This window comes from Leopardus geoffroyi, chromosome D1 (genome assembly GCF_018350155.1).
Source record: "Leopardus geoffroyi isolate Oge1 chromosome D1, O.geoffroyi_Oge1_pat1.0, whole genome shotgun sequence".
In the NCBI taxonomy this organism is placed as follows: Eukaryota; Metazoa; Chordata; class Mammalia; order Carnivora; family Felidae; genus Leopardus; species Leopardus geoffroyi.
This window is the reverse complement of record NC_059329.1, coordinates 67836094-67860183: the sequence shown is the minus strand read 5'-3', so window position 1 is coordinate 67860183 and position 24090 is coordinate 67836094. Positions and strand designations below refer to the sequence as shown.

Sequence of the window (24090 nt, the reverse complement as noted above, 5' to 3'; positions counted from 1 at the left end):
GGGCACAGGGGGAGTCAGGGCCCAGCTCACACCCTATATAGCATCTTGGGGTGGGACTGGGCAGCCAGAGGCCAAGTCTCCAGCACACTGAGCTGCTCTCCTACCCCCAACCCAATTACCAAGATGTCCCAGCAACATTTCAAACTCTGGGGAACCCATCTGCTGTGTTTTGGGGTAGTAAGCTCATGGGAGGGAGAGTGATTTCTCCAGACCCCCACTCCCAGCAGCTGTAAGAAGCCTCAGTCCAGAGGCTCCCCAGAGCAGCCAGGCAGGGGAAGCTGGCAGCCCTCAAGCCAGAAAGAGTGTGCATGGGCCCCGTATTGTGGGGAAGGGCCCCAAGACACCCAGGAAGGTTCACACTCCCCTGCAAGTGTCCCCATGCCTGGAGTTCCCCCTCAGCCAGCTCCATGGGTAAGGGGTCCTCCCTTCCTTCCTCTACCTTCCTAAGCCTGGCTTGGACTTGCCTCCTCTGGCGGGGACGGGCACCCTCTGGGGAGGAGCTGCAAAGTATGAATTGTATCATTTCAGTGACTCCACCCAAGACTTATATGCTCTCATATTTGCATTTAACTTTGCATTGCACAACATAAAGATGAATAGTAAATTCATGCTAGTAAGTGAAAACTTTAATTTTTCTTAGAATAACATTAAGTATCAAATGCAAAACACCACGACAAGTGAGAGAGAGACAGCCTGAGAAAGGAAAAAGCTTTATCTATAGCAGCACTTTTTCCCCTGCTTTTTAACCTTGAGGCCCTGCATTTTCATTTTGCATGGAGCTCACAAATTATGTAGCCAGTTCTGGTTACAACTTGCTCTTTGCATAAGCCAACACATGTGCAAGCCTAGCAGCTGACCCTGAAAGCAATAGCTAGAACCCAGTCCCACAATAATGTTACTTTCTGTGAGTGCCCCGTGGTGACTCACAGCTCAAGACTGTATATTTCTCACTTGTCTGAATGCAAAGTAAAAGTGGCTATTTTTATAGAACAAAAACCGAGGCAAGATACGGAATTCAGCCCATCTCTATGCACTGCTGCACCTGAGACATTCGGCACACATAATAAATCTGTCTTTGGAAACTTGCTCCTTTGCAGTTTTGACACAGATAAATGACAAGTATTAAATCTTAAGGGAAAAGAACCAGCTGCTGTAGTTGTTGAATTACTGAGACGTAAGCCTCTAGGCCTGCTGATTTGAAGTACCAGCCAGAGGCCTCCTGGAAAAGGGTACAGGTGAGCTGAGAGAATGTGAGAGGTAACCTCAGAACATCTTTGTCTTCACCAGCCCAAAGAAACTCAAGGTCATGTCTAATATTGTTGGATCCGAACTTTGGAAGCCACTGGACTTTGACCAGTAAGAGGACCTTGCTGTGGACAGATGCCACACTAAGTCAGTGGTTCACAGCTTGGCCTTCATGTGGGATTTGTCTTTAACTGGAGAGGAAGGTACGTGGTAAAAGCAGGACTAGCAACAGACATATTTATTTCTTTCCTGTTCAGCACAATACTGTGAGTATGATCCAGGGGTGAGAAGGGGGTAATTCTAGAATGTCAGAGCCACAAATAGCGAGTAGATAATACATCCCTCCACCGGGGTGTTCCTCTGCTCCAGGATGGAGCTCCTTGAGGGGAGAGGCCTTGTATTCTTTGTCAATGCAACTCCCCCACTCTTTAGACGGGGAGGCCACGGCCCAGAGACTTTTGCTGGAATTCCCAAAACCACTCGGCTACCCAATAACAAAGCTGAAATGAGAACCAAGACCTTCTTCCTGCGACGTGAGCTATTTTTTCCATAACATTTGGAGAGAAAATTGCTGTCCTTTTCTTTGAAGGTTATATACGCTTTATACGGATGGGAAAGAGTGCCAACAATGTGCTCTTTCCCAAGATGTTAGCAGAATTGAGCCCAGCCAACATGGCGAATGCTGCCAGTTGCTCGGACAAGGAAGCCCCAGCCCTCAGCTCAAGGGGACTTGCTGTTAGTCCCGAGATCCCAAGGTGAGAGCCCTGTGCAGGGAGATGACCCCTACCAATAGGAGGAGGAGCCAGGCTCTCTTCTCAGAGCTCTCCCTGGATTACTCACATAATCCCATAATCCCTAAGCAGTCAGGGGGCACTATAAGCAATTCCACTGGTCTGAAACAGGACAATGTGCCAGCGAGAGGGGTTCGATCAGACCTGAGAGTCTGAGACTTCACCCTCAGCCCTTAGATCTGCTGCCTGTCCAACCCTGGGAAAGGCAGAGGACAGTCCTTAGGAAGAGGTGACTTCTGACCCCCTCCCGTGGCAGCAGAAGCCCAGCGCCAGCTGTGGAAAGGCCATGCCTGGGAGCACATGCCTCCTAAGACTCCCAGCTCTGTCCCTAGATGTCTCCCTTCCTTGGAGCCACTGCCTGAACTCATCGGACTTGGAGCTGGAAGCTTACCTCCTGGAACACTGCTCTTCCCGTCATTGTCCCTCCAATGGAGAAATGGCAGCTTGAGGTAGCCATAGAGTCTGAGTGCCCCCGGCCTCACACCTCCCACTGACTGGCTGTGAACATAGACAGTTCACTGACATCTCCAGGCCTCAATCTCTTTATCAGCACTGCTTCACAGGGTGGCTGTGAGGATCCAATAAATTGTCACCTGTGAGCACACATTGTAAATTGTTTAGTGATGGCCAACACTCACCCATTCTGCTTTATCTACCACCAGGACAAACTACTTGAGAGTGTTTGAGAGCATGCAGTTTGGAGTCAGACAGATATGGGCAAGTAACTGAACATTTCTCAGTTTCCACATCTGTAAAATGGGCATAGTACTTGTGCCTACTACAGGGATGTTAGAAGTCATGCCAGATAATGCATGAAAATCAATAGTTAAAATTTTGTTAGGACTTTAAATAAGTTAATATATAATACAACCACCTGTCTTAGGGCCTTGCACCTGTGTGTTAGCTATTATTATTAATACTTTACAACTAAATACAGGTATAAACACTGAAAAAAAGACAATGCCTTTAAAGTGCTTTGTTCTGTTTCTAGCACATGGTTTGTTTTCAGTAAATAGAAACTACTAAGTAATGTTAGTTTATTGTTGCTGTTATTATCAGTAATAGGATTGATAGACCCTCTTATTGGATCTAAATTTCCTACCTTTGTTGGACTCAAACCCAGCCTGACTCCTGGAATAACATTCAGGTGTCCTCCCGTTGGGTCAGAACACAAGTGCCACGTCCCTAACGGTAAGATCGGTAGCTTGAGAAACAGAAGAAAAGAAAAACTGACGCCCAGGTTCCCATCGCCCACGTGTGCTGTCGCTAAGGTGTCTCTTGGGATCTTGCTACTTAAAGTGTGGCCTGGGGACTGTCAGCATCAGGCATCCCAGGGAGCTAGCGAGAACTGCAGACTCTCAGACACCCCTCTGCAGCTCCTCTGAATCAGAATCTGCCCGTTAACAGGTCCCCCATGATTCCCATTCACAGCAGAGTTGAGCAGCAATCACTGCCTTGGGGCTCAGCAGAATGCTGCTGTTTCCTGCGTGGCCTGGTCCAGGTACCAGGACGGAGCTTTATCTTTGACTCCCCGCCACCCCAAAGCTGGCAGAGCTGCTTTCATGGATATGCAAGGTGTGCAGTCTCCAGAAACCCGTGCTCAGAAAGGTCCTGTGCTTCATTTTTGCTCCGCATTGCTGTCTTGAAATTCGTCATAGTCTGAACAAGGGCCCCAATGTTTTCATCGTGCACTGAGTCCTACAAATGAGGTACTCCGGATGCCCAGGACCCTGGGGTCCTCTGGGGCTAGAGTCTAAAATTTGCCTGGCTTTGGCCACCTTCCTTCCCCAAGCCAGATCCCACTCCCCGCCCCCACCCCCGTGCCAGTGCCCTGAGCCCTGTTTCTGCCCCTACGTGGACACATCCTGACATGGCTGCAGCCCAGGCTACGTGGGGAATTAGGTGCACTTCAGCAGCACCTGCCACCCTGCCTGACCAGAGGGATTTATCCTCCTGGAGGTAAGGATTGCCAGAACCATGCCTGAATCTCACACATGAGTTATCTCTTATTTAGCATTTAGATGTCCTAGGTGCTCCGCACTATTTTTGACTTGCCTTGTCTCATGAAATCTTCCAATAGCCAGTAGGGTACGTATTATTTTTTTCTGTTTGACAGAGAAGGAAACTCAAAAACATTAAAATAACGTGCCAAAAATCGAATAACAGATCAGAAGCAAAACCAGGATGTAAACCCAAGTTTGTCTGAATCCACAGCCTCCGGACTATTCTGCATCACTGCACCTGGTGACCCTGGGCTGTTCCCTCCCAGCAGCCTCACCTGCCCAGGGACCCAGACCCCCAGTCACTATGGCCCATCCTCGCCCCATTTCTCTAGAGGCTCCCCCCCGCCCCGCCCAAGTGTTAACAGAGGAGACATTTTACAGCAAACATTCACAGAGCTGCTGTGGAAAATTAGCCACAAACTTTGTGTGTTAAGAAAAGAGAAATTTATTCTCTCACAGGTTTGGAGTTCACAAGTTTAAAAACCAGTATCATGGCACTGAATTAAGATGTTGGCAGAGCGTAGTCTCTCTCAGAGGCCCAAGGAGAATCCTCTTCCATGTTCTGGCGGCTGCAGCTTCCTTGGCCTGTGGCCACATCACTCCAGTCCCCGGGGCCAGCATCATCAAGTCTCTGCTCCGATTTTAAATCGTCTTCTCTGTGTGTGTCAAGTCACCCTCTGCTTCCCTCTCATAAGGATCCGTGTGACTGCACTCGGGGCCCACCCTGTAACGCAGGACGACCGCCCCATCTGAAGATCCTTAACTTAATCCCCTCTGCAACGGCCCCCTTTTTGCCATAGAAGGTAACATTCACAGGTTCCGGAGATTGAGACGTGAATATCTTTGGGGGGATCGTTTTTTTTTTAGCTAACCAAAGTTGGTAAATGTGCTAATAGTTGGAGGAGTTCTCGGAAAAAGAAAGGCCTCCTGGCCCTGCCCTCAGGAGGTTCCGCCCCTGGCCCTGCCCTAGGGAGGCTCCGCCCCTGGCCCTGCCTTCGGGAGGCTCCGCCCCTGGCCCTGCCCTCGGGAGGCTCCGCCCCTGGCCCTGTCTTCGGAAGGCTCCGCCCCTGGCCCTGCCCTCGGGAGGCACCGCCCCTGGCCCTGCCCTCGGGAGGCTCCGCCCCTGGCCCTGCCTTCGGAAGGCTCCGCCCCTGGCCCTGCCCTCGGGAGGCTCCGCCCCTGGCCCTGCCCTCGGGAGGCTCCGCCCCTGGCCCTGCCTTCGGAAGGCTCCGCCCCTGGCCCTGCCCTCGGGAGGCACCGCCCCTGGCTCTGCACTCGGGAGCCCCATCTCCCCTGCGCGCCCTCCAAACAATGCAGTTTCCAGGAGAACCAGCTCCAAAGTACTTAGGCCACACTCAGAGGAAGGGGAGGTTTGGGAAGAAAGCAGCAAGGAACCCTAGTGAAGGCCCTAGAGCCAAAGAGCCCAAGGATAGGTCTTCTAAGGAGAAGAATTGAAAGGTAAACTGCTCTGGAATCTTACATTCCCTTCTCACAGGCCTTTTCCAGCTTTGCAGATAAAATATGTGTGAAAATCATAGTATCGTTAAGAATTCTGCTCTGGGGCCATCATGTGTTCAAGCATTAGCTAATAAACCTCCTTCCTATTCCTTTTTGTTGCTCTTACTCTTTATCCCCTCTTATGACTCAGTTGGTAACTTTCTGTCTCTGCTTGCTTATGCCTACATTCTTATTCATCCTTCCATGTCAGGTAAATCACTCGCAGCCACGGAAACTCCGAGGGGCAACGTCCAGTCTCATTCGGAGGATGGAAAGTAAAATAACGGCTTCCTGAAAGAAGATGGAAAGACAAGACTTGAAAACAGATGCCCTTAGATAAGGTGAGATGTCTCAGGACAAGAACTCAGCTTGGACCGGAGTCTGTATAGGTTGGGGCTCACCTGGTCAGCCACACCCGTGTACTGCATCTGTCAGCAGGGATGTTAAAACTCGGCCTTTTATGGACCACAAGAAAAAGAGCTGAGAATAAGTGAGGCAAACAGTGGATGAACAGAGTTGTTTGTATATGTTCACACATCCAAAAATGGTGCCAGCAATAACCCTGTGCAGGTGCCAGGTAAGGATTTCACTACCAGCCCCTCCCAGTGAGACGCTGGTGCTGCTGTAAACCAGGAGGCTGGGGCAAGATCTCCTCCAACACCATCTGAGTCTGTTGCTCCATCTGTCCCGTGTTCGTTCTGGGCTGGGACAGCCTCATCTTCCCTATCCCAGCACCAGGGTAGACATACCTACTGCTCACATGTCTTTCTTCAAAGAGCAGACATTGCCAGCCGTGCTTCTATTATTGTAGCTAATCTGACCCTATTTGCTTCTGCACTAATCTATGCAGCAGCTTCAACTTGCCCCTAATTAGAATGTGTGTCTGTGTCAGTCAGGGTTGGACCTGTGAAGCAAAACAAGTAGATCTCTAGAAAAAGAGATTGGGATATCAAGGAATGGCTTGCAGGGAGCTGACCCACGCATTGTGGGAATGGATTAAAAATGGCCCCTGTACAGATGTCTGTGCATCCAGTACTGGAGCTTGAAGGCCGTAGGGAAGTCAGGAAGCAAAGATCACCAGCAGGCTGGAGCCCCACAGGCACAAGCAGGGACCCCACAAGGACAGCCTGGAAGCTGTGTCCATTCTTGTTGCCCCTGACCTTGGTGGAGTGGAAGCCATGTCGAGGCCGGGCTCCTCATCACTTAGCTAAACTCACGCATCTGGCCCAGCTGCTGCTTCATGCAAGGAGCTGAGTCAGCACATTAGCTACAGAGCCAGGCTCTGCCTCCCTTTTACCCTCCAAAATCTCAAGGGAATCTCCTTTGTGACACACCCCAACAGGAAACACACAAGCATGGGAATTCTTTTACATGAACAAAGCCGAAATGCCACGTTACAAAGCCATCGGTGCGGTAAGTCAGACTCCCCTGGAGACAGACTCTGAGAGGGAGGTGGAAATCCGGAAGCTGAGGTTTTTCAGGGATATTCTATGAGTAAGAAAAGCGGGATGGGGCCAAGGGAGAGGCTGAACTGAGAGGCAGTCACAACAGGGACCCATTCCCCATGGAGCTCTGCGGCCAGGCTGGCCTTCAAGGTTGTCTGGAATCAGGCAAGGCTGCCTCCAGAAGAGCACAGGGCCTGCGTGCAGCAGTGAGGAGGTGGAGGGCAGTTTCAGGGGGGTCTAGACTGTGAGCCATCAGCAGCCTTCACTCCTGGCACCTGGGAGAACGAGTGCCCGGGTCCCAAAGGGGCCTCTGGACAGGCCCCACCATGGCCAGTAAACCTGCTTCACTAAATGCCTTGCCTGTGAGGAGAGCATCTCTGCCGGAGGAAGAGATTTTAGATGGGATGACAGAGCTGTGTGTGCTGGTAGGAGTGGGGGGGATTCTCCCTATTGCTTGAAGGGCTGCTCTCTCCCTATTGCTTGAAGCAGTCTCTAGTGACTGCTTCCTTGTCCTCCACTTCCAAATCTCTTCCCAGCTCCAGGGGCAGGGGGTGGAACTTTGCAGCGCTTCCCCGGGACTTTCCGTGGTACTGCTCTGCACCTGCTACTTTGCAATGGTTACATGGGTGTCCCCCATACTCAGGCTTCCCTGGGAAAACCCGGGTTCCGGGGAATGTGGAATTCTAGGACACACTATGAATTTCCTGCAAAGTGAGCTTGGAAATCCAGGCATGAGACTTTGTCTCCAGAAAGGCTGCTGAGAACCCATTCCCTTTACTCCGCTGAGGGTGGGCTCTGGCGCCATCCTCAATGTCATTTTCGTTGTGCCATTGCAGGGTCCATGAGTGGCAAGAAAGACAAGGCTGCTATTTTGTTTTTTCCCAGAGGCATCAAACCACTGCCTTACACACGGCTGTTCTTAAATATCCTCCAAGTAAAATTGGCCTTAGAATTTAAGCGCCATACTTACACAAAAGTGTGGACGAATGCAGAAAATAAACACATCCTTCCAGTGTCTTCCATCTCAGTGGCAGGCCCCTCTCCATCTTGTGGTACAAGCCAGAATCTGAGGCGTCCCCTTGATACCACTCTCTTCTGCAGCCCCCTCTTCACCAACCACTGTCAAGAGCTTTCCCAGGCCCCTTCCCACTTCCTCTTTCTTCACTGGCCCCTCCCTCAAGCTGCCAGCACCCCTTCTCTGGGACCCTGCGGTGACCCCTGACTTTGTCTCCTCATATGTACTCCTGCCCCTTCAATCTGATCTCCATTCTGGACACGGAATAGTCTTTTTTTTTTTAATGCTTATTTATTTTTGAGAGAGAGAGCATGAGCAGGGGAGGGGCACAAAGAGAGGGGGACAGAGGATCCAAAGTGAGCTCTGTGCTGACAGCGGAGAGCCTGAAATGGGGCTAGACTCACGAACTGCAAGATCGTGACCTGAGTTGAAGTCAGACTGTCAACCGGGGTTGCAATCCGGGTGCCCCACATAGACTGGTCTTTTAAAAATATAGTTCTGGGGCACCTGGGTGGCTCAGTTGGTTGAGCGTCTGACTTCGGCTCAGGTCATGATCTGGTAGTTCATGAGTTCGAGCCCCGGGTCAGGCTCTGTGCTGACAGCATGGAGCCTGAAGCCTGCTTCAGATTCTGTGTCTCCCCCTCTCTCGGCCTCTCTCCCATTCACACTCTGTCTCTCAAAAATGAATAAACGTTAAAAAAAATGCTTTAAAAATACAGTTCTGATCATGTGTTTTCTGTCCTTCAGTTTATTCAGTGTCTTCTGACCTATTGTGTTCCAGATAAGAATACAATTCCTAATATGGCTCCCAAGGCCCTACAAGGCCTCGGGTCTTAGCCTGCTCCAGGCTGTGCCTCACTCACTGTGCTGCAGCCAGGGCTGGCCTCTCTACCGGGTCTCTCCCAGGGACCTCCCCTGTTCTTCCCCCACCTGCTAATGTCTGCTGTGGTTAGTGGTTCCACACACAGGACCTGTACTCAGACCCTCAGGATTCCAATCTCCAGCTCCAGCACCTTTTTTTTTTTTTTTAAACCTGTGTAGCTTTGGGCAACTTACTAAAGTTCTCCACACCTCAGTCTCCTCATCTGTAAGATGGGTGCACTCCAGTGCTGCAGGAGTACATGAGGCACTGTGTGTAGACCACAGTACCAGGCACATTGTGAGTGTTTGGAAATGTTAGTGACCATCCTAATGCATCCTGCAGGTCTCAGCCCAGGTGTCCCTCTTCACGGCGGGTGGCCCCTGCTGCCCCCACACCCCACCAGGGCCAGAGCCCTCCCATGCTCCTGTGGTCCCTGCCCCTTCCTTCCTTTCACAGCATGTACACAAGGTGCTCAGGCCACAAGCCCCCTCAGGGCAGAGACATGGCCTGATTGCTCACCATTATATCCCCAAAGAGCCTAGCACCAACGTTTCTCAAAATAAACGTTCCCTTCTCTGGTGCATCCAGGAGAGTGTGGGTATGGGATGTGATCTGGGCTCTCTGTCACCATACAAGGAGTGGGACTGGGAGGCAGGAGGCCTGTCCCAGGACGCCTTCTAGGGCTGACATCTGTGAGTGGTCTGCCCAGGTCTAGTGAGTGTGAGCAGAGGCGCCACATCGGCCCCATTTGGTGCCTTGCCTCGACCCCGCAGGCTTCATTCAGTGAGGCCCACAGCCCTGCTTCGGAGGCTTAGCCATAGAAGACAGCCCTTCCCACCAACATTAACTTGCCCACATGGCCAGCCTGGCTTCACAGGGGTGTTGTTTTGAGTTCCATTTCTTTATTAGAGAACAAGGCCACCTAACACAAACACTTGTCTGAGTCTTAAACAGAAAAGGGCAGGAGGGATATCATGGAAAAAGTCCGTATTATGGGTGGGGAGGCCTGAATGCAAGCCTACATTGCCCTTCTCTGAGTAATAGTGCACTAATCATTTTCACTCCCTCATTTGTTTTACTCATTTGGTTTTTTTTTTTTTTTTTTTGAAGTTTATTCATTTATTTTGAGAGAGAGAGGGAGAAAGAGAGAGAACACAAGCGGGAGAGGAGCAGAAAGAGAGGGAGAGAAAAAGAATCCCAAGAGGGCTTGGTGTGCTATCAGTGTGGAGCCCAGCATGGGACTCAAACTTGTGAACCCTGAGATCATGACCTGAGCCGAAATCGAGAGTGGGACACTCAAGCAACTGAGCCCCCCAAGCACCCCTGTTTTACCCATTTGTGAAATGAAAGAGATGGATGTCTGAGCTCCAGCAAGGGTGTGCCAGCCTCTCCCTCGGTCTCGGAGAACCTACCTGCCACACGCTGATGTCAGTTCTAGGTAACAGGGGGCCCTACTGGACACAGAGTCCTGATTGGGCTAAGGGTGGACACCCCTCCAGGCCTGTCTTAGGCCACTAGGACGGAATCAGCCACCTGGTGATGGGCACTGTAACTGTAGGTTAGGAAAAGCCAGGCCCGTGCTGCCCTGATGCGGGGCAGGGCTGAATTTTGTAGCTGCATTTTGGGAGTACACCTGTGAGCCTTGGAGAACGAACTGGTTTACAGAGACAAAAGTGGAACAGACAGAGCCACATGGCCCCAGAGACAGAGAGGAGTCTCCGATGAATTTCGTCCCTGTAAAGCCCAGCTGTAATTCCTCTGGGGCGTGCCTGGGGACACCCCTGTAGCCCCTCCTTTAAGTGGGGTTCAGACTGTTCCTATTCTATTGTTGATAAAGATGTCTTCTCATATTGGATGTCAGTTAAACACCTCAACACATACAACTGCCTTACTCATGACAGCTTTCTACTGTCCAAAGACCTCTGACTTCACTTACCCTGTTTTAAAGCCCACTAGACCAGGAGGATCAGTGCTATAGGAAGGGCTTTCATTGCCCAGCTGAGGAAACCAAGACCCAGAGTGGGTGATGGTCAAGGTGAAGGCAGAGCTCTGCCTTCAGAGCATCTCCGGAAGTGCCATCGGAGGACCCTCTGTCGCCCGTGGCATCAGCCCGCTTTAGGCCAAGGCTGTTATGAACTCAGGCTGTTTGTAGAACTCTGCCGTGGAACAGCGTCTGTCCCTGGTCTGTTATGTGTTCTAAAAAGTAACAAGGGCTAGACCATGGGGACGCTAGAGCTGGGGACATAGATGCAAGGCGCAGACCCCAGGCAAAGCTGTGCAGATGCCTCTACGGTGAAACAGCAGTAGCCACTGGCCCGGAGAGCACAGCCAAGCTCCCAGGCATGGCATGAGTGTGCGGGAGTGGGGTGAACACCACAGACGAGAACACCCCCTTCCTAAAGCGGGAATAGGGATCTGAGTGGCCAGGAGACATTTGTAGGCATCCAGCCTGTGACTTCAGCCTCTGGGCACTGGCCACCAGCTGCCAGACATCCCCTGGGCCATGAGCAGCGGGAGAGGCGACACAGTTGGGAAATCCCCAGAGTGTCTCTGCAAAAATCAAAGAACCTGGAGAAGAGGCTGAGGAAATTTTCTGATCATTATTCAAAGCTCCTTTTTGTCCTGTTAAATACTTCGGGAGCTTCAGGAGAAAAATCAAAGATACGGTTTTCTAAAGATGCCATCCCTGTGAGCAAAAGTCACGTATTTTGAGCAGGTGTTGGCACTGCAATAATACATTGTTTTGAGTCCGAGTTCTCTCCGTAGCCTCACTCGCGGGCACAGGCGTGGCATGAAGCTGGCTCCTTATAGAAATAACCCGAGGGCTTGCTCGGAGCCCGGGCCAGGTTGGACTGTAAGCACTCTCATACCCCATTTCACAGATGAAGAACGGAGGCGTCGGAATCCCAGGTGTCACAGCTGCGACGAGGTGGACGCAGTGTTTGCCTCCAGGCAGCCTGGCTCCAAACCCCTGACGTAATCTTTGGAGTATATTTGATGCTCCTTGTCCTCATGTTTGGACAGGACCGGTTCGGGTGGGCAGGATGGCAGGGGCCTGTGTATGGAGCCCATCAATACCAGCTGGGCTAAGGCTTTCAGTTTGCCGGCCCTTGCTGGTGACGATGTTTTCACCAGGGTCTGAACCTGTTTTTTAGGTGCGCTGTCTATGAAGTAGAGTCTTTGGAAGAACAAAGGACAGAGTCAGGGAAACCGGGGTCTGTACCTTGGGCAACACTCTTTCCTTCTCTGAGCTTCATGTCCCCCACCAAAAAAAAAAAAAAAAAAAAAAAAACACAGGTAGGTGAGATGGCCTTGCATCTCCTCTCACATGCTCTTATTTCCAGATGATTTTCACATGTCATCTGAATTCTACCCACAGAGGAGAAGCTTATTTAAGCGTCAGGTTAAATAATTCAGCAGCTGGCACATGGTCTGCCCTCAGTAAATGTCCCAGAGTAATTTAAGGGATGCCTTAGGCATCTGGACTTCCCATCATATCTGTGTCTATCCCCGTAATTTCCTAACCCTTGATGAGCCATGTGAGTTGTCGTAAAGCCTGCGGTTTATGAAAAAGATTTCAGGGCTCAAATCCCAATCAGGGGGCATGAAATCCCTGAGAGGAAGAGTCCAGAATGTCATTGAAGCTGACAAAGAGACAGCATAAAAGAAAACAGGACCAATCTCACTCATGAATATAGATGTGAAAATTCTAGACAAAATGCCAGCAAATTGAATTCAACAGTATATTAAAAGAATAATTTAGCACAACCAAGTAGGGTTTACCCGGAGAATGCAAACCTGTTTTAATATTAGTAAATCTGTTTATAAAACACATCAAAGGGTCAAATAAGACAAACCATATGATTATCTCACTAGGAGCAGGAAAATCATTTATGAAAATTCAACATCAATTCCCAAAGGGGACATTCTCTAAAATACCAGGAATAGATGGGACAAGTGGACATTTGTTGGGATGGGGGTGGTTAGTGGGCTGGCACTCCACATCTGAACCCTCTCCCTATGTTTGGGAAATTTCTCACTTTCTGGATTTGGGTGAGAGACAGAGCTATCTCCGAGTATGAAAATGGAGAAAATGCCAGACGCTCACTCTTCCAGGCGCTGGCCCCACCCCTGCAGCAACAGTGAGGCACTCGGCCTACACTCAGATGATGGAGCAAAGAAAAGAGGCAGCAGAGAGTTTTTTATTTTTAATTTGGTTTCATTAAATGCAGAGGATTTTGTATGATGGCTCCAGTAACAGCAGTAACATGGGTTTGCAGGGACAGCAGTGCAGTTGCTGTATCTGGGTTCCAGGGGCCAACAGTGCTGGCATCTCAAGCTGTGGCATCTCACATCCAAGATGGCCATGGCCACACCTGTCTTCTGGGGCATCTGGGCCATGGTGACCACTGCCCAGGTTCCATCCGTTCTTGACCTTGTGGTGATTCTCTGAGCTATCCAGGGTCCCATCAAAATTTCTTCTCCACTGAAATCCTCCAGCATCAGTTTCTGTTACGAACAGCTAAGAAATCTTAGTGATGCAGAAGGCTAGTTCCTTAACCTAACAAAGAATATGTCTCTGGTTTTCAAACTTGTTGCCAAAATAATACATAATGGCATCGCTATTAAAACAAAGAGTAAAACAAAGATTGTAGCTAATGCTAGCATTTATTTATTTATTTATTTTTTTGGCCTATGCATCCATATCTTCTCTAAAAGTCAGATTTGTTGCGGTGCCTGGGTGGCTCGGTCAGTTGAGCACCTGACTTGATTTCAGCTCAGTTCTATGATTCCATAGTCACGGGATCAAGTCTCGCATCAGGCTCTGTGCTGAGCGTGGAGCCTGCTTGAGATCCTCTCTCTGTGTCCCTCTGCTCTTCCCCCTATGCATGCTCTCTCTGTCTCTAAAACAAAAAATATTAATAAATAAATAAATAAAAGTCAGATTTGTTGAGATTTAGTTTGCATATGCTAAAATGTACCTCTTTAAAATTTACAATTTGATGACTATTAGCAAATCTATATAGTTACTTAAGCACCACGACATTCAATGTATAAACTATGTCCATCAGCCCAAAAGCTTCCCTTAAGCTCATTTGGAGTTAATTCTCTCCCTAACCCCAACCCTGGCAACCATTTTTCTGATCTGTGTCTGTAGGGTGGCCTCTTCCAGAATGTCATATGGCGAAATCATATGGTGGCCTGCTCCTTTCACTTAGCGTTCGACTTCTGCAATCCATCCACGTGGCTGCCCGAGCACTATTCCACTGTATGCGTGTGCCAGAAGTTGTTTCACAGTCCAACGGTTGATAGACATGGGGATGTTTTCAGCTTCAGATTATCAGGCAGGAAGCTTCTGTGAGCACTTGCGTAAAGGTTTTTGTATGAACATATGTTTATTTTTATTGGGTAAATATCTAGGAGTAGGAACGCTGGGTCATAATTAGTAAATATTGAACTCCAGAGAAACTACCAAGCTGTTTTCCAAAGTGCCGTCCTGTTTTGCATTCCCACCAACACCACGTGAGAGTCCCGTGCTCTGTACCCTTCTGCACTAACACTCGATATGATCAGCCTTCTCATTTGAGCTGACTAGTAGATGTAGTCTTTTGGTTTGGTTTTAATTTTTATTTCTCTGATAACGGATAAGGTTGAGCATCTTTTCATATGTCTATTTGCCACCAAAATATCTTTGTTTGGTGAAGGGTCTGTTCAAACTCTTCATCTAGTTATTTTTTTCTACAGCTGTTTATCTTATTATTATTGGGCTGTGAGGGTTTTTTATGTACTCTGGATACAAATTCTCTATCAGATTTGTGTTTCGCAATATTTTCTCCCCCTTGGTGGCTTGTCTTTTCATTTTCTGAAGAATGTCTTGCAAAAAGCGAAAGTTTTGATTTTGATGAAGTCTAATTTACCACTTTTTCTTTTACGATTCATGCTTTTTTGTGTGTCCTAAAAAATCATTGCCTAGCCCAAAGACACGAGTATTATTTTTCCTGTGCTTTCTTCTAAACGTTTTATAGTTTTAGCTCTTATATTTGAGCCTAAGATTCATCTTGAGTTAGCTTTTACAGGAATGTGTGAGAAAAGGGTCAATGTTCATGTTTTACATATGAATGCAAACATTTTCCAGAATACCATTATCATGTAACATTGTATCATGATATCATGTATCATGTATCATGTGTCATGTAACTAGAAGTTCTGGTTGGCATAGTAAGATACCAAACATCAGTATGAGGTAAATTATTGGAAAGGAGGAAGAAAAACATTATTTACACTCAGTATGATTTCATACCCCAAAGAACTCAAGAGAATCTATTGAAAACACATGGAATTAGCAAGGAGAATTCAATGAAATAATTCATTGCAGAATAAACATGCAAAAATTAACAACTTTTCTATATAACAAGAGTAATCATTTAAAGGCTATAATAGAAAAGTAAAGAATCCTGTTTGTAATAGCAATAAAAGCAATAAATGCCCACAAATAATCTTCACAAAGAAAGTGCAGGACCAACAGAATGAACCTCAGAAAGCTTTATTGAAAAAAAGATAACTAAATATAGATGTGTCAATCTCTTAGATGGAAAAACTCAATAGTATAAAGATGTTCATTTTCCCAAAGGAATCTGTAATATTGGAGGGTTTGGGGGAACATGACAAAATGATTCTTCTAAAATTTATCTGGAAGAGTGAACAGGAAGAGTAGTTGAACAAAAAAATGTGTTGAAGAGCAGTGAGGAAGGCCTGCCTTACCAGGTGGGAGGATATTTAATAAAGACATCATAATTAAAATATTGTGGCAAGGGCTCTAAATCAAATAAGTGATAGAGCATGTGCTAGAATAGGATAAATGAGTCTAAACAGAACCTGATATATATTAAAACGTCATGTATGATAACATCATTAATCAGCTGGAATCACGATGTGTTGCAGGATAGCAAGAATGGAAGAAAAGAGACGAGTTCAGAGGCTGTGGGGATAGTTGAGGAGAAATGTGATGGAAGACAAGTTTGTTGGGCTGCTAAGCCAGAGCTGCTCCATAAGTTGTCAGGCAAGCCAGAACCCCCTCTGGGGAGCAGGGCATTGCAGGCTGGTCGGCAGGTTTACAGAGGGAGTCAGATACCTCCAGCTCCCTCTAGTGACAAAACTTAACATCATGTCAGCTGGCAAAGGCAATAGATGTAAAAGACCCTTATCCACTTCTATAGATCAGGCAACGAACGGTGAACTTGGACTGAGAGGCAACATATTGATAACCAACAGGATGTAAGTACCAAACTATGTTTTTTCAAATACAGTTAGGGTCTCAGCTCTGGACACGGTTGCTAACATCCCAATGGCCAAAGCAAGTCACCTACCGGAGTCCAATATCAATGAGGTGTATGGGGAGTATATTCTACGGAGAGAGGGGGAGGGGAGTGAATATCCAATAATAATAATAACAATATTCCGAACGATTATAGTGGTAGTACTAGTAGGATTGTCCTGAGGGACTGAAAAGGAAGGTAAAGAAGTGGGATGGTTTTCAGATTTCAGAGATGTGAGCAGTTGGTGGCTGGTGATGCTACTTACTACTGTAGGGAGGACCAGAAGATAAACAGGTTTGCTGGGTAAAATCAAGAGTTTTATTTGAGATTTGTCAAACACTGACATCTAAGACCAGATGTCACATGGGAGTCTAGAGCTCAAGAGAAAGATCACATGGAGAGATATATGCATGATAACCACTGGCTTATAGAAAGTGCTTCATGCTGTGGATCTGCTCAGGGTCACCGAGGAAAAGAGTGTAGCCAGAGCAAAGGAACTGTTCAGGGATGGAGCCCTGGGCACTGCAATATTTTTTAACAGGTAGGGAGAAGGATTCTGTAGGAGGACTGCAAAGGCATTGCTGGCCTTGTGGAAGAAAACCAGGAGGGTACGGTGTCACAGGAGCTAAGAGACCAGGGTGTTTCGAGAAGGAGGGAATGCCAAATGTTACCAGGGATTTGAATGCAGTGAAGATTGTTGGTGACCTTGACATGAGCTGGGTAGGGGACCAACTCCATGAAGGAGCACTTTACTAGGTGCCGGAGCTAAGAAGATGAATAAGATACGTTTCTTGCCCTTTAGGAAATCGTAGCCTGGTGGAAAAGGGAGACATGCAAATAAATCATTGCAATACAGTGTGATAAATCTTATAATAGAATAACATTTTCTTAACACGTGTTCCACTGAACACTATTTGAGGGAGATGTTAATCAGTGCTCTAAAACCGGAGTGTTGCAAGACCAAATAAGCTTGGGAAATGCTGCAGACTGAACCCCGTCTCGGGCTGCAGAGCCTACTGCCAGCCTTTTAGCGCTATGTCCAGAGCTTAGGAAACCAATGTATTGCACCTTGGGGTTCTCTCTGTACACCCAGGTCTTGTCTGGTACCCCAAGAATTAAGGAGAAACAATGCCAGCTCCACAGTAGAAACAGCTGCTGGCGGGAGGGAGACAGACCCAGGAGGAACAGCTTCTGACAGGGTGACCTGAGAGCGGATTCGATCCTAGCAGGACTGTCAAAGCAGGATTTCCCTGCAACGTGCCGGGCAGCAGGGACAACTGTCTCAGGACCCCCTCCCCCCAGTGGCTTTGTCCCACAGGACCCAGTGTGTGCGACCTCCCAGCTGAGCCAGTAGGCCTGCAAACCCAGGGCAACCACTCACACTTTGCAGCAGAGTTGAGAGGTCTGGCTTCTAATTAAGTTGACAGTTTCCCTAGAGGTAGAAAAATTAGAGAACATTAAATCACCAGTCAGCTCCTCAGCAGTTTTGGTCTTCAATTTTTCCCTGACAACTAAAGCCATGGAGGCAGCAGAGACCCTATTAATACTTTGTTGCACAGAACACATGCCGCTGAACAAAAATCATCTCATTAGTCTACGGTTCTGGGATTTCCAGGTGCTTTCTGAAGTACCCTATATCCTGGGGAGGTAGGGACAGAGGCGGCGGGGTTCTGGGAGGTTGGAAGGCACACGTCATGATGTCCAGAGGACAGGCCGGCTTGGCCGTGGCAGAAGCAGGTGCCAGTACCCGACGGGTGTGAGTCCAGACAGCAGAAGGTGCTTCGGTAATATGGTTCTGAGTGATGGCTCAGTCACAGCCTGGCCTCAGCCACTTTCTGGGGGTAAAGTAAGGGACAGCCAACCCAGGGAGAGAGTAGGATGGGGAGAATTCAGGGTGAGGAAATGGAGTTCAGTGCAGGGAAACTGAGGCAGAAATCAAATCCAGACCTGTGGACTGAGGTAATATGGTAAGGGTAGGAATGTGAGAATAGTTTTGTTTTGTTTTGTTTTGTTTTCCTCAGCAACTCAACCCTGAAAAAATCGTCAAGTAACCCCTCATCCTGTTCAGGTTGGGAGAACCGCGGTCTTCCCTCAGAGCTTCTCTAGTTCTAGCTGTGGGGAAGTGAGGACCACCAGGGCATAGAGCTAAAGTACCTTGGATATAAGGAGGCCACAGGGGCAATACCCCACCTCCTCATTGCTCTTCTTGAATTCTCGACAACCCCTCTTGAACACAGGGTCTTTGGTTTAAAGGGTTGCGTGAGTCACCTTTTTAAGAAGTCAAGCAAAAAAGAGTCTTCTTATTGGAGCTGTTTTCAGTGCAAGGAATCAAGTGCCACTGTGGCTTAAGAACAGAGATGCAGTTTATTGCAGTGACACAGAGGGACGTTAGACTAAAGAGACAGGGTAGAAAGCACAGCCAGACCCCCACAGGGCCCAGGCCTGAGGACATCTCAGTCTCTGTCAGGTCATGTGATCTCTCTAATTCTGTTTCCATTCAATTCTTCTATTGATCAGCCATCTTCCTCTGCTTACACACACTGTGCATGCCCTCCACTGCCGTGTGCATCAATCAGCCATCAATCCTGATTCTAGATGACTTTTAGTTTAAACAGCCCTCTGTCAATTGGCCACTGTTCCTGTGCAACCTCATCCAGATTCTCTAGAAGTCAATGAGTCACTGGCTGGCAATGGTAAGTCAATGGGTCATTACCCAATAGGTCACCAACCAGAAAATATATCAGCTATTCACCAACTATTTATTGCCAAGGAAGGTGGAATCACATAATACTTGCATTATCCCTGCCAGGGACTGTGAGCAGAGTGGATATTGAAGCCCAAATGAGTTGTGTAGATGATTACAAGAAATTCAGACTTATTGAAAGAATATACAAAGCAGGTATGGTAGCTGAACAATGGCCCCCCAAAGATCTCCACGTCCTAATCCTGTGAATGTTACCTTCTATGGCAAAAGGGACTTTGCAGATGTGATGAAGTTAAGAATCTTCAGATGGGAAGATCGTGCTGGGTTATCCAGGTGGGCCAAATGGCATCACAAGAGTCTTTATAAAAGGGAGTCAGAAGGGTAGAAAACACAGTAGGAGGAGATGTGACACAGAAACAAGAGATTGGAGTGATTCAAGGAAGGGCCACAAGCTGAAGAGTGCAAATGGCCTCAGCTAAAAAAGGTAAGGATCTAAATTCTCTGCTGAAGCCTCCAGAAAGAACATACCCCTGTTGACATTTTGATTTTAGACTTCTAACCCCCAAAACCCATATTTGTGTTGTTTTAAGCCACTAATTTTGTGCTAATTAGTTACAGCAGCAACAGGAAACTAACACAGCCTGGAATCATGGGACGTCCTCCTTCCTCACCCTGCGTGGACCTGGGACCGGCACTTCTGGTAGACAGCCAGAACTGCAGCTCATTGTCACCCAGCATGTAACTTGAGTTCAAGCAAACTCCACTCCCTTGTGTGTATCTTGCATTTATACTCTTTCCATAAGTGAAGGTTTGATTGAGTTGGTTCATCACTATCCAATAGGCAGGATTCCTATTGCACAGTCATGCTAATGGTGAACACCTGGGGGTGTGGCTTCCCTCTTGTCCAATCAGCTGTGTCCAGGGCAACAAGACTGCTGTCAATCAGCTCAAAGTGAGGAAAATGTTACTGAGGAAAGAATGGGTCTGGGCTATTTGTGGGAGTCACTTGAGGACACCTCCCAGGTGACACGGAAGTTTAGAAAGCAATCTTGAGGTTTTAAGAGAAGAAAGGCCCTTTCTGACCTCTTTACACAAACTTTAATACGGCAGCTTGAATTGTCAGAAGCTTTAGAGCTCCAGACCTGGGGCTCCTTTCTATGGGGTCCTTTGATCCCGGCCCACCGTCCCCTAATGCCAGCTCTGATGGTAGTCCTCCGCATGTCAAAGGTGACCATTCCTCCTGCATCACCCACCTTGACCTTGGCCCTGCAGATTGGTTTGAAGGAAGGCACAGTCTCACTGCTTGCCCAGAAGCAGTATTTTTAGGAGTTTAAAGAGAAGAAAAATCTGTTGAAGGCAATTTCAGGTTCTAGGCTTTATAAAAAGAGATGCAGTGGAAATCTGGAAATCAGGATGGCTTAAGAAGTCAAAGACATTTGAATTACTGCCTTTGGGACTGGAAGAAACCCAAACAATTAGAGGTGTAAAGGCATAGGATTCACGGCTTGATAGGTGTTGATATATCCCTCAAAACAGGTCTCCAGGCCCACTGGAGCCTGACCTCATTTAAAACTGCTGGAAAAATGCATGTAATAAGCTCAGTCTGAAGGCTCCCTGACAATTCAGTTTGGATCAAGGCTCTTTCCTATAAGGGTTTGTTGTATTTATTACCATTATTTTTTAGTTATTTATGTTTTCCTGTTATAATATGCTACCTTTTAAAAAACAATTAAGAATCTCAGACCAGACTATCTAGAAATAAACTGGTGCTTTTCTATGGTGTTTGTTAAAAGGCAAGGATTTTGTTTTTTACTCATTATTCCGTCTTGTTATGGATTTTCAATGACTTGTCTCAAAATTGTTCCATCACCTTAACCTGAATCCTCAGTTAAGGTTCCCAGTCACTACTATTAAATAAAAACCTTTAAAGTATTTTAATTTAGGGGCACATTGGTGACTCAGTCCGTTAAACATCCGACTCTTGATTTCAGCTCAGGCCATGATCTCACGGTATAGTTCATGAGATCGAGCCCCACACTGGGCTCCTGACAGCATGAGGCCTGCTTGGGATTCTCTCTCTCTCCCTATCTCTCTCTGCCCCTCCCCCGCTCACACACACACATTCTCTCTCTCTCTCCCAAAATAAATATTTTTTTAAATAAATTTTTGGGGCGCCTGGGTGGCTCAGTTAGGCGTCCGACTTCGGCTCAGGTCATGCTCTCATGGTTTGTGAGTTTGAGCCTTGTGTTGGGGTCTGTGCTGACAGCTTGAAGCCCGGAGCCTACTTCAGATTCTGTGTCTCATTCTCTCTCCGCCCCTTCCCCACTTGTGCTCTGTCTCTCAAAAATAAATAAATGTAAAAAAAATTTTTTTTAATAAAAAATAAATTTTTTAAAAAGTATTTTAATTTAAATCTTATTTTAAAGGATCATACGTTCCCTTATGATTCCCTTAATAAAGACTAAAAGGGGTGCCTGGGTGGCTCAGTTGGTCAAGCATTTGACTTCAGCTCAGGTCATGATCTCACATTTTGTGAGTTCAAGCCCTGTGTTGGGCTCTGTGCTGACAACTCAGGGCCTGGAGCCTGCTTCGGATTCTGTGTCTCCCTCTCTCTCTCTGACCCTCCCCTGCTCACACTCTGTCTCTCTCTCAAAAAAAAAAAAAAAAAAAAAAAAAAAAAGATTAAATAACTAAAACATGTATTTTTAAATGTACATTTATATAATAGATATATCTACCTAAGAAGGCAAAATTTATCTGCCATATCCTACCTTTATTGTCAGAAAAAAAAAAAAAAAGATAATGTGGTTTCTAGCTTCAGAATGTGCAGCCCCTCACAGAGGGTCCCTTGAGGCAGGGTCATGGCCAATTTCATCTCATTCGCACCTAGCTCCATGGGCTATGTCCTCCTTCCTGGAGGGTCTGACCGCCTCATGATGCCCAAGATCCACTATGAAGATCCCGGGAGGATATGGGGAAAGCAATAGAAAGTCTACAGAAGATCGGGCGGGAAAAGGGCCTTAGCCACAGGGCTGCTGTGGAGACAGCGTTGGGTTCCCTGGCACCTCTCCATGGAGATCAGTTTTCTGCCCCTTATTTGAGCCCAGCCCCAGGCCTACACTCCTGCCAACAGCATCTTGGAGGCAAGCTGGATAAACCTCTAGGCTGCCACAAGGTCTGGAAGCTGTGTGCCCTGTGGCTAGCACATGAGGAATAACCAGGTGTGGTTTGGAAATCACAGCGTCTCCATCTCACATCAGGCCCTGACCCTCCAGCTGAGGCTGCTCTGTGATGTCAGCACGTCCAGCCTAGGAATGGGATACCGAGTGGAGGTGCCAGCAGCTGACCTGGTCGTCTAGCCCTTTGTTAGGCCTGGATACGTCATGCCCACAGAGACGGGTCAGAACTGGGGACCATTCCCAGGGGCCCTCAGAGGCTTTGTTGGGACCCTAGATCATCTGGTGAACTGTCAGGCCTACAAAGGGCTTGGGTGGTAACTTGGAGTAAACAGCTCATTGCAGTTTAAATTGTGCCCACTTGCCTGCCTTCCCAAGTGTATCTGCTTCAAGAATCAAAAGAATAGAGCACTAATGGTGGAAGTTAAGCGACGTTAAGAGGGGCCGTGGATGGAGAGCCCTGCCCATTTCCCCTTAAATGAGAAGCCATCTGGTCCTGCCCCAGTGCTCCCACGGGCACCTGGAACCCAGGGATGGGTGGCTCGGTGTCTGGCTGGAGGACCTTTTGCCTTTAGGCACCTTCTAGCACAGGGATCCAGGAACTCCACTGTCCGCTGGGGTCTCAGGGCCCCGTCCTACCTCCACACTTGTAGCCATCGCAGAGCTCTGTGTGCTATTTTAAAAATTCTAAAGCGCCTCATGCAATTTGCACATGCTTTTCTCAGTCACCTCCTCTCCAAACTAAATGAAGCTACAAGCTTCAATTTATATCAACTCAATATTTATACCAACTGTGATGATCTCTTATGGATCAGAAGCTCTGATTGGCAGACACATATGGTTTTGGTGAATAAATCTGTGAAAACAAATTTATTATTATCTGCAAGGGAAGAGTGTATGGTAGATAAAACTTTCCAAAGCATGGAGCCTGAAGGGGAAAATGACACGAGAGGCATCCATGGTGATGAAGGCTGGGAGCACCGAAATAAGAACACCAGGGGCAGGGGCGGTAGCTCCAGAAAAGCTGTTGGATTGGATTCAGTCTGTTAAAGTGAAAATCTAGGCATCATAATAGAAAGAGTGTAGGATACAGAAGAGAACTCCGGGCCGTTGCCTTGCTGCGTGACCTTAGGCAGGTCTCTTTCCTCGCTGGGTCTGTTTTCACACATTGGCAGTGAAGAGGTTGGACTCACCTGGTTCCCCCTTCCAGGGCCAGGGCCCAGCCTGGGGAAAGGGGGTTGGGGGATATGATGGCACTTCAAGGCTGTGTGACCTTGAACAAACCGCTATACCTCTCTGAATCTCCAGCTCCCATTAACTCTAGTACTTACCTCGCAATACTTTAAGTCTCCAGGATTATTTCGGCTGCTGATTTTTACTACTGCTTCTGACCTCTTTTGAACTCTAGCCCCTGGCTTAGATTTTAGGGCTGTGGCACAGATAGCTCTGGGATTCCCGGCTGAGCCCCAAGACTAACTGCTTACAGGCATCCTGTATCTGCCTCCATCCTTCACTTCGCCTCTTCTCAAGGCTGCTCCCACTTTGCTATCAGCTTTACCATCTCAGCCTGTCTTTGCTCTTTCTTTTTCAGCCTGACGGCTACTGAAGCCCAACATGAGTCCTAGTGGAAGAAATCAGCAAACCCTAAGCAGATGTGTCTCAGCTTTGCAGTGAACGGCAGGGCTAATCCGTCCCCACAGAAGCCAACACTCCCTGCCATCTGAGCCATGCCAAAGGCAGTGTTTAAACAGTACTGGAGTTAGAAGTTTTCTGAATTCAAGATAAAGGAAGAATTCTAGTATCCTGTAGTAAAACACATGTTTGAGACAGAATTTAGCTACTATAGTTTCTTGGAGATGGGTGGAGGGGGAAAGCCACCCTGTCTCTGTTTAAAGAAATGGAAACCTTAAAAGGATCCCGGGGGAAAAAAAGAGAAATCTTCAAGTGAGAAAGTGAAATTACTATATTAAGAGCCTCCATTATATTAAATCTCTTGCTTAGAGACTGAAAGTCTCCAGGGCATGTGGGATTGGGCT

The 24090-nt window shown here is 47.6% G+C and overlaps 1 long non-coding RNA gene across 1 annotated transcript; it reads left to right on the top strand.

The window, feature by feature from the left end:
- Positions 1 to 5312: 5312 nt before the first annotated feature.
- Positions 5313 to 20816, top strand: LOC123601376. The gene is made up of 4 exons (XR_006714066.1): positions 5313 to 5497; positions 5748 to 5877; positions 6879 to 6949; positions 19491 to 20816. It is a non-coding gene; the product is annotated as an uncharacterized LOC123601376 (long non-coding RNA).
- Positions 20817 to 24090: the final 3274 nt, after the last annotated feature.